Source organism: Eschscholzia californica, unplaced genomic scaffold (genome assembly GCF_041429995.1).
Source record: "Eschscholzia californica isolate CP2 unplaced genomic scaffold, dmEscCali1.0.p SCAF_2, whole genome shotgun sequence".
Lineage (NCBI taxonomy): Eukaryota > Viridiplantae > Streptophyta > Magnoliopsida > Ranunculales > Papaveraceae > Eschscholzia > Eschscholzia californica.
The window spans coordinates 26,320,049-26,330,639 of NW_028238309.1; positions in this window are offsets into that span (position 1 = coordinate 26,320,049).

Here is a 10,591-nt window from a genome sequence, read left to right on the forward strand (position 1 = left end):
TGAGCTCGACTAACGAGGTCTTTATTTTTTATGTTTTGCCTGCCGCAGGGCTTAAGATATTGCCTATTTTCAAGGCTTAATACATTGAATAGTTTCAATGTTTGCGTAAACAAGATTTCTTAAGTTTCGAATAAGAGTTATCCTTTTTTGAGGTTTGAATATGACTCCTCCTTGTTTGAGTTTCGCATAGGACTCCTCCTTATTCTGAGTTTCGCATTGGACTCCTCATTATTCTGAGTTTCCCATCGAACTCCTCCTTATTCTGAGTGTCGCATACGACTCCTCTTTAATGCAAGTTTCGCGCAGGACTCCTCCTTACGCTTGGTCGTAGCTTTGGTATCAGGATTAGTAGGTGACGGCGAAGTAGGGCTTAGTTGTTGCATGTTTGTTCAGGGCTTAGTTCAATTCTTGTTGTTTTGTTATGGCTTGGGCTATCCGGCCTTATTATAATTTTGGTTGTCAGGTTATAGTATGGCTATCCGGTCTTAGTCTCTTGGGATTGCCTGAATGACTGAAAACACTTTCCGATCAAACCACTAGGGCTTTTTGAATTGGGGGCCTACCTCCGCAAGACTTAATTAGAGACCCGTGACTACCTGGCATAGCTTACCATGCTATTTGTTTAATCTGGGTCTACATCGTTGATCATATTTTGTTTAGCGCCTTGCATCCCGCTCTACTAATCCTTTCTCCATTCTTACTGTGTTTGTTGGGATTTTATTCATGCATGTCAGATAAGTCAGCCTCTTTAGGCTTTTCCTCCGGCTTCTTGCAATTTTGGGTTGAGATCAAATAGCAATCTCGGGGTAGGATTTGATTACCCTTGATGGTTCTTATCAGGTTTGTTCCGTGGATTGGAACTTTATCATTAAATGAGAGATGAAGGCGGTGCCTCCAGAATCTTGCATAAAACATCTTCCTAGGATGACGATGCTGGTTGTGAGTTTTTCAACTATGATTAATTCCACCATGATTACCCGATTAGCCCTTCCTTCTCCAATCACCACAGGTAATGCGATTATTCCATCCATGAGTACTTTTCTCTCACTAAATTCTTGCTAGGTATGTGTTCTACGGTTTTAAATAATTTGGGTTCACGCCCAGCGGTTGGGAACAAGCCTTGTTTTTTACGTCGGCAGAGCTGCCTGTGTCGACCATGATTCGCTTTAGACTCTAGTTTGCTGTTGCAGTAGTAATTACCAGACGATCGTTGTGCGGGGTGATTATTCCGAGCAGGTCGTCATCTGTGAAGATGATTGGAGGAGCCTCAACTTCAGATTTTATATACATGGGGGTGGTCCCTTAGATTCGTTCACATATCTCTAGTGAGCGTTCTTTGTGCTTCATCTGCTGCTGGGCCCCAACTATGGTGTTGATAGTTTCCACTGTTTTGGGATCGGAGTCCTCGTCGGGCCCTTTATCTTTTCCTGCATATTTTTTTTGTAGAATTGAAGTGGGTTTTTGTGTCAAGCCCGGAACCCTCTCCTCATTTTCCAACGGACTTCTTCACTTTGCACTCCGGATGATTGAGCCCCGTATTCTTGCTTAACACACTTGTCTAGCTTTCCCTTTTTTACCAAGTCCTCTACGAGGTTTTCAAGTGTCTGCAATCCTCAGTTTTACGCCTATATTCTCAGTGTAAAGTACACCATGCATTCATGTCCTTCGATCCGAAATCCTTTTTATCTTGGTTCGACTTTGGCAACTGAATTTTATTGTTTTTTTACCAAGATTTCCATGATATCACCTCTCTTTCTGGTCAAAGGGGTGTAGAAACTGAATCTACTCGTGAGCACGTCAATCTTCTTCTTTTTTCCTTCTTCTTGGTGGCTCCTTTTCCATTGGGTGCTTGGCGATTTCTTTTATCTTTCTGTATGTCTCTTCTGTTTTACCACCGATTTGGATTCTCTCGATAAATTCCCTCAAGGTTGAAGTTTCGTCTTTTGCTATTTCTATAGGTATGCACTCCTGCCATAGTCTTTTTTAAAGGCTAGGAGGATATTGTCAGAGTTATTGTGAGGTATTAGGACCATCTCGTTTTAGAACCTTTGCCAGTACTAACCAACGACTCTCTATTTCCCTGTACGATGTTGAACCTAGGACTTTACGCTTCAAGTACCTCAGACCTTAGTGGGGTGGTACTATTTCTACCCTCATTGGTGTGATCTTTTCTTCATACATTCTAGTGAGTTCACTTAGTTGATGGATGATGATAAGAAACTTCAGGTCTTACTTAAGGCCAGCCAAAGGTAAACGTAATACTAATAGAAAACTTTATTAATAACTTGAAGATCCATATCCTAACTACTATGAACTCAGCCATATATATAGGCTACAACCAGACAAATTAGACTCCAACTAAGACTCCTAATTAGACTTCAACTAGGACTCAATATTTAGAAATATAGAAACTATTAAATTACTTAGAAACTCTACAATGTAGAAACTCCTAATATTAAATAACAATAGAATATCTTTCAAAATATAGAAACTCCTGATTTTAAATATAGAGAATATCTTTCTCTATCATTCCTCCTCCCTTGACAGCATCCTTGCCCTCAAGGATGCTCTCGATCATAGTTAACACCGGGTCTCCCTCATCTTCGATAATTGGTATTTCATCATCAATCGCAATATTGAAGATAAGTGCCTTCTTCAAAATGGAAATTAACATGAAAAACATGATGAATTTTAGTTCCCTCTGGCAATTCCAAACGATACGTTACTGGACCGATTCTTTCCAGTATTTTATATGGACAATAGTCCTTTGGAGATAACTTCAGAGACACCCTTCTTACTGTACAACTACCCTTCTCAGAGTAGCTACTCTTATTAGATGCTACTTGTTTGGAGTATCCTCCATATATGATCAGTTTTGTCTCCTTTAGTGGATTGATGTTCATCAAACAGTTTGATCGAGGAGAAGGTCTAGGAACATTTTCTTTAATGTGAATTTCCTTCTTTTTGTATATTCATCAGGATGGCAGCGATGTCGTCTTCCTCTGAGATTTTTATGTTCTCTCTACGAGCTTTCTTCTCCTCTGCTTTGTCTGTTTTTCTTTGTCTTCTCCTTACCTTTCCCGGACTCCTAAACCATGTTTGAATGACGCTCAAACTCTTCTTGATATTCATAGTAGGACCATGTTGTCGTAATTTTACTAGTGCATCCTTTGCATCTTCATACACCGTGCTCCCGAAGTGACCTACAACCGCTTCGCTAAAACTCTTCATATGAACGAAAATAGTTACCTCTTTTAGCTCGATGACACCATCGCAATGCTTTTTCATCCAAGTAACTGATTGCAAATTGAATCTTTTGGTCTTGTGCAGTGTCCTAGAACTCAAAATATTGTTCAGCTTGAGAAATCCATCCTTCCACATCTGATCCGTTAAGCCGTGTAAAATATAACTTTTCACCTTTAAAATCATCACCTCTTTGAGACACAATCTCTCTATGTTCGACCAATTGACCAATCTTCTCAATTAATAATGATTAATTTACTGTCATCTCAGTCATCTTCTTCGCCAATTTACCTAATTGCTTCTCCATTCTTTTTTTTTTCTTTTCGAATTTGTACCATAAACGATGTTCTCTAACGAAGATAAAAGTAATGCGAAAGCGAATGATAGGAGCGTCTGCTTTGATACCAATTGATAAGAACCTTCAGGTCTTACTTAAGGCCAGCCAAAGATAAACTTAATACTAATAGAAAACTTTATTAATAACTTCAAGATTCATATCCTAACTACTATGAACTCAATCATATATATAGGCTAAACCAGACAAATTAGACTCTAATTAGGAATCTTAATAAGACTTCAACTAGGACTCAATATTTACAAATAATAGAAATATCGAAACTCTTAAATTACTTAGAAACTCTAAAATATGGAAACTCCTAATATTAAATAACTATAAAATATATTTCAAAATATAGAAACTCCTAATTTTAAATATAGAGAATATCTTTCTCTACTATCAGATGACCAGATCGTTTATTGAAAGATTGCCTCGGCTCTCTAGAGTTGCGGGGTTTGTTTCGGCATCATCCACTTCAATTTCGAGTGTCGGGGTAGTTCTTTCCTGGGAGGTCTGCAAGCTTTCACTACAGTCCTCCACCTTTCTCCTTCTCTCATAGCCCTATAGGAAGAGCAACTTCATAGATTCTCAACTTCTTCAACTAAAACGAGGTACAAAAGGGCTAGTAGGGGCTGAAAAAACAATCAGTGGGAGAGTCCTTATTTTTTCCATCTACTTCCCAACCGCTTTAGTTCTTTTTCGAGCTTTCGAGGGGCTTGTCTGCAAGTTCCGCAAGTACTCTTAATCTCGCAGTTTAACTTTTATGCGTTCAACCATTAACTCCCCCGACTCTCAGTGTTCTACCTTATTAGCTACATCTCTTTCCGAAGACATTGCGGAGTCTCAAAGTAAATTTGAAAATAAAGTAGGATGTGATTCCTCGAGGAATCGAGTTGAGATTCGGGTTACCTAATGATGGTGATTAGCTGGAGCCGGCCCAGCTTTTAGCGCCAATTTGCAGATGTCTAAATTTGTCTTCTTGGTATCAGTCTGGATGGTGAAATACTGCTTTAAATCTCGATCGGGTCCTCACGAATCAGGGGAGAAACCTCTAAGGAACTTGAAAATCTCTCTGAAGCGCAAGAAAGTCTGATTTCCCTTGCAAGTAAAATAATGAATAATGAGTGAACCTTGGAGACTTACTCATTTGATTAAGGGAGTTGGTCCCTCGTTTCGATCATTGTCATTATCTATGCTTTGATTCCCTTTTATTGGTTGCTTTGACCAACTGTTGATAGGTGGTGATGATGAAGCGGTTAAAATCCACCATGTTGGATTGAAATTGTTTTGTCTTAGTTTGAAGATATTAGGGTTCCTTTTGGGCTTTGATGTTTAGGAGATACCTTGTTCAGGTATTCTTGATGGATTACGTTTCTGAGTTTATAGATTCTTTAGCAGATCTTTCCTCCTTGAAAGAATCTTGAAGCGCAAGTTTCATAAATACTTAAAATCGTCACCGACTGGGACCTTTGATAAGATTTCAGGATTGAATCGGTAAGTATTACGCACGTTACTACCTCCCCTTGTTTTGGGATTGAGCTATCAGCCCACTTACGCGGACCCCCTTGTCTTTTCTTAAATCTCAGGGGAGACTTGATTGTATTTAAGTCAGGGCAGGCCTTAAGGAACCTCAGACAATCATACCCCAGTTTCGGATTTGAGTGGCAGACCTCCTTTGGATTCAACCCCCTTGTCGACTCGACGCGGTTTGACTCGCTGGTCTTTTGAAATTTTCTTGACTTATTGACCATAGTCAACTGATGGCCATTTTTTGGATCATTAGGCTGGATACTCTTCGTAGATGAAGCATCAAGCGAGGCCCAAAACAGAGTCGGGGAAGTCCTGATCAAGTCTAAGAGGGGGAATATACATATGAAGCACTGAAATTAACAAGTTTAGTGACCAATAGTGAAGCAGAGTATGAAGTTTTATTGGTAGTGCTGAGGTTGGCCTTGAACGCAAAAGAGACAAATGTTTAGGTCTATATGGATTTACAACTCGTGGTTAATCAGATGCTAGGGAAATTTGAAGTTAGGGGACTTGACCTCACCAGGTACGTTGGAAAGGTAACAGAATTAATTCAGTAGTTCGTGAAACTCAAAATTAGTAGAATTTCTTGGGAAGAAAGTGGGGTGGCTGATGCACTATCAAAGATGATAAAAGGCCAAATGACATTATCAGGCGTATTATTCGAGACATTACAAAAAAAGCGTATCGACATGGCAGCAATAGTAATGGCCATCCGGTCAACATAAGAGGAGACCTGGATGACCCCTTTGATGAAATATCTGAAAACAGAAGAGTTACCCTCAGACCCGAATGAAGCAAGAATAATGAAGCAGAGTGCACCAATGTATGTACTGATAGGATAGCTCCTATACAGGAGGTCCATGAAGAACCCTCTGTGCAGATGTTTAGCAAAAGACGAGCAAATGTACGTAATAAAGGAGATGTACGAAGACGCTACAGGATATTACGCAGTACCAAGGGTGCTACAAAGGCAACTAACGCTGGCAAAATACTATAGGCCAGACATGCTCAAGGACTGCATCAATCATACCAAATATTCTTGGCTCCCATCGTCAACCCTGGCCATTTCTCTCCATGGAGAATAGAACTTGCTGATGTACAAAATTTTCAAGCCGGTATTAGTCAAAATGATGAGACCGTGATGCAGGATCCTCCTGCGATCAATCCTACTCTTTTCAACCTGGGGGAACCCTGCAAGGAGCTCGGAAACCTCTCTGACGCTCAAAATAGTTAGATTGGCCTTGTAGTTAAACGAATTGAGTATTGAGTAAATCGTGCAGTTTGTACCTTCTTTGAGGCGAGTGGATGACCTTTTATAGGATGTTTTGGCCTACTGTTGATAGGGGTAAGATTTAGGCGGTTGAGATCCAACATGTTGGATTTAAACTAGTATTTCTAGTTAGAAGATATTAGAGTTTCCCTTAAGGTTATCCCGTATCTTTGATATCTAGAATTTAGCTTGTTCAAGGATTCTCGGTAGATTGTGTTTCCGAGTTGATAGATTCTTTAGGAGATTATTCTTCCTTGGAGGACTCTTGAAGCCCAAGTTAATTAAATATTTAAGATCGGCTTCAGGATTGGTCCTCCTGGGTTGCTTTAGCCAAGCTTGATTTTGCGGAGCTTGTCCGCATTCAATGAGCATTAACGCCTTTGCTTCTAAACGACGAGTTTCTTTCCTTGTTTCTTTGGTTTTCTGACGTTAAGCATCTGATCTTCTGATCTTGCGCTTTCTGAGTTTATCTTTGGATAATTGACTGTAATACTTTCTCTATCAATCTGAGGCACGCGTCTTTCTTTCGTTGGTGCATGGCCTCATCCTTTCTTGTCACATTAATGTTATGTCTGACTTGGTACGAGATCCAATGCAATTCACTATAGTCCAAATATGACTTCGTTAATTTTTTAGGCGGTTTATTTTTTGCCCTTTAATGCTTCCACTTGCCAAGGCCTTTGTTCTTCATCTTGCCTCCATAAATAGTTTGTTTGATGTTTGTTGTTGGCCAGGATTTTACGTAATAAAGAAAAATCTTTGGGGCATAAAGACTTAGTCGATAAATATTGACTTAGGGACATATTCTCTTTTTAGCCAAAAAATTGACTTGATCAAACATTGCCTCCTAATCTTAATTTTCTATTTGTTTTTCTCTCTCTCTGTCTCGTTCTCTCTTTTTTGTTCTCTTAGGGGCATATTATAAACGTATGGATCTTGATCATGTTTCGAGTTTGACAGTCGAACTGTACGATGTGAAGAAGACGACTACTATAGGCTTGGACGTTCTTGCAAACTCTGTATCAAACTTATCAGATGGAATGATTAGGTTACATCATGTAGTACATAAGGATTTATCTAGTGATGATCAAAATGGGAACTTTTCGCATTCGATGAGAACATTCTTGACTTATGCAGAGAAGAACATCAAAGATTTAAAGAAAGATGAAGACAATGGCTTATTACATGTCAGAGAAATTACAAAGTATTTTCACGGAGATGTAAGCAAACCCACTTCGAATTTTTGTGATAGTAAGAGACTTTCGTGGTGTGTTGGATTAGGTTTGTAAAGAGGTTTGATCTCTGAAGCTACCTAAAACTCCAAATCCGCTTGCTCCTTTCCGATGACATCCTGGTTTATTTTTTATTCATATCTAATTCATCTTGTGAGATACAATGAGAATTCTGTAACATTTTCAAATTAAATTAGTGACATGTTTTGATTCAAATTTACCCTCTTGTTTCAGATATTGTTTAACCTAATATTAGAGGCGGACACGTCTACTTATAGCCTCATTTCAACTTTTCCTCTCAAGAGAAACATTACCTTATCATGCTATCATCTATAATATCTAATAGTGAGACGGAGAGACTAAAAGAGAGGGCAACAATGATTGAGATAGAATAGGCCACAATGGTGGTCGGAGTGGTGGCGGTGGGAGGTTGTGATGGTAGGAAGTTCTGGTAGTGAAGGTGACAAAAAAGATGAAGATTAGGGGAAATTTTTTATCAAGTTAATTTTTGGAATCGATGTTGAGCTCTTTTGTATCTTTGGAATCTAGAATTTTGTGTGTCATTTGTTGTCATTATATTTACATCGATGTTGAACTCTTTTTGTATCTTTGGAATCTTGAATTTTGTGGGTATATTCACTAGAAACCCTCACGAGACGACACTCGTCCACTAGGGGTAACCTAGAAGTTTAACGGCTTGTTGCATACGCTAAATGCAACCGGGATTCCTCCGAATTAGTGAGTTAGGATTTTACTTTATTGTTTTGGTTTGTTTATTTGCTCGAAGACTAGAAAATTCTAAGTTTGGGGATGTTTGATGTGGCATTAAAATGCCACATTTGGATCACTTAACTTCGATGAGTTAGTTCATTTCGGGTTTTATTTCTAATTAATTATGCATTTTTCTTGGTAGCTACCTTATTTAGAGTGTGACGTTTAATTCGTAATAAAACGAAACATTTCTCACATTTTCATCTCATGTGGAAGAGAACGGAAGAAAAGAGCACCAGGGTTATTTTGGTAATTTTGTGAAACTCAGAGGTTAGATGAAAAGTGGAGTCAATGGTGATTCCGACGGCGAAAACGGAAGTCCGATCGGAATTCGGATAAGTTATGAAAGAAAGAAACCAAGGTGCATTAGAGAAACTTATAGGCACCCCCTTAGATTTCTTAATGATAAGCAACAGGCCAAGAGTCTAAAGAAGAGGAAAAACTCAAGATTTTATGAGCACCCCCGTTTAAATGGTCCAAGTCAAAGTCTCCTGACTAAGTCTAATTGGGTCAAAAGTCAAGGTGACCTGGGTTTTTAGTTTGGAAGAAAAGAAAGGAAGGGAGGTTGGAAAAATGGATATCATCTTCTCCATCAAAAGCTATGGTTTGTGTTGGGAGTTTTGAAATAAGAGAGAGAAAGGGGGGAGAAGAAGCAGCTGGCCAAGCTTAGCCGGCCAACACACTAGGATGGCTAGCTTTGGCCGGCACAACTAGAACGCAGCACAAGAAAGAACAGAGCTACTCGGGCTTTGTCAGAGAGCTTCTCGGCAGCAACTCGGTTTGAGCATCAACTAACAGCAGCAGCACGGGAAAATCATTAGAGCTGCAACTCGGTCGCGACAGCAGCTTCGCACCTCCATAGTAGTTTGGGACACAGGCGCAAAGAGCACAGGACGGCCTAGCAACAACACAGGCCGGCATACAGTAGCTCGAGAAGAGTAGATTTTTTGCTGGAATCCATCATCTTTTGGCCGATTTTTCTTGACTTTTCCGACCATTATTTTGGCCGGAAACCTTAGGGCTTCACTTGGGAACCTCTTGTGTTGATGTTCCTTGTGTTTGATTGAACTTTTGAGCTAAAAATCTTAGAGAGAGAAAGCTTGAGCAAGCTTTCATTGTGGTTTGATTTAAAGGAAAAAGTAGACTCTATTGCTAAGGGGAACTTTAGTTTTGCTAAGAGGGCACCTACTTTGCTGTGTTATGGGGAAATCAGAACTTTGCTTATGGGAGATCGGCAGCACATACATATTCATATTTTTCGACGATCCTAGCCTCACGCCTCATCGGAATAGGGAGATTTTCACCTTAACTCATGTCTTTCTTTATTTTCTTCTCTTATTATGTGTTCCACCATGTCTAGCTAACTCTTGTATTTAGATACTCGTAAAACATGGTTCGATATGTGATGAATGACTTATTGTTTGTGAAATGATAGTTTGATTAACTTTGTCTAATTTTATGAATTAGAAGCCTTGATCTTAATCGTCTATTGACATATAGTTTGATAATGCGTGCTTAGCTTGATAACCGATGCTTAGTAACTTTTGATCGGTTATGCTTAGTTTGACGTATTATACTTATTAGTGTCATATTTGTTCATTGTCAACTTATTTGATAGTGTGTCATTAGTTTGATAGTCGAAGCTTAGTGACTTTTGATCGACTATGCTTAGTTTTACACATTATGCTTAGAATTGTTAATGTGGGTGAAGTTAGCTAAACTTTCATGATCTAGATAATAAGTTATTGTCATTATCGATCGTGTGGATCGAAGTATCCCTTTCACTTCACTCTTGTTGCAACTCCAATTTCGAATCTCTCTCGCCTTTGGCTTAGTTAGTTTTATTTATTTCTTGATCTCAAACCAATCAAAAACCCATTTATCGTCTTTTGTTTTAGTCTGAGATAGTGAGTGACACCTAGACCGGTGGACTTAACACTCTGTATATCACCTTCCTATCTTCGCGGATCGATCCCGGTCTTACCGGGTTATTACTTGACAATCGTATACTTGCGGGTTGAGACCTTTTAGGGTAACCTTCTAGGCCCATCAGCTTACCTTCTCTCTTGCGCTTTGTTCCTCAACTCTCACAGATGTATCGAACCCCCTGCATTTAGATCTTTGGTAATGGTCGAAGATGAACCCTTTTTGCTAATTAAACTTCTTTCCTCTTTTTGAATATCTTCTGGTTGGCTTGTTCATCTTTGT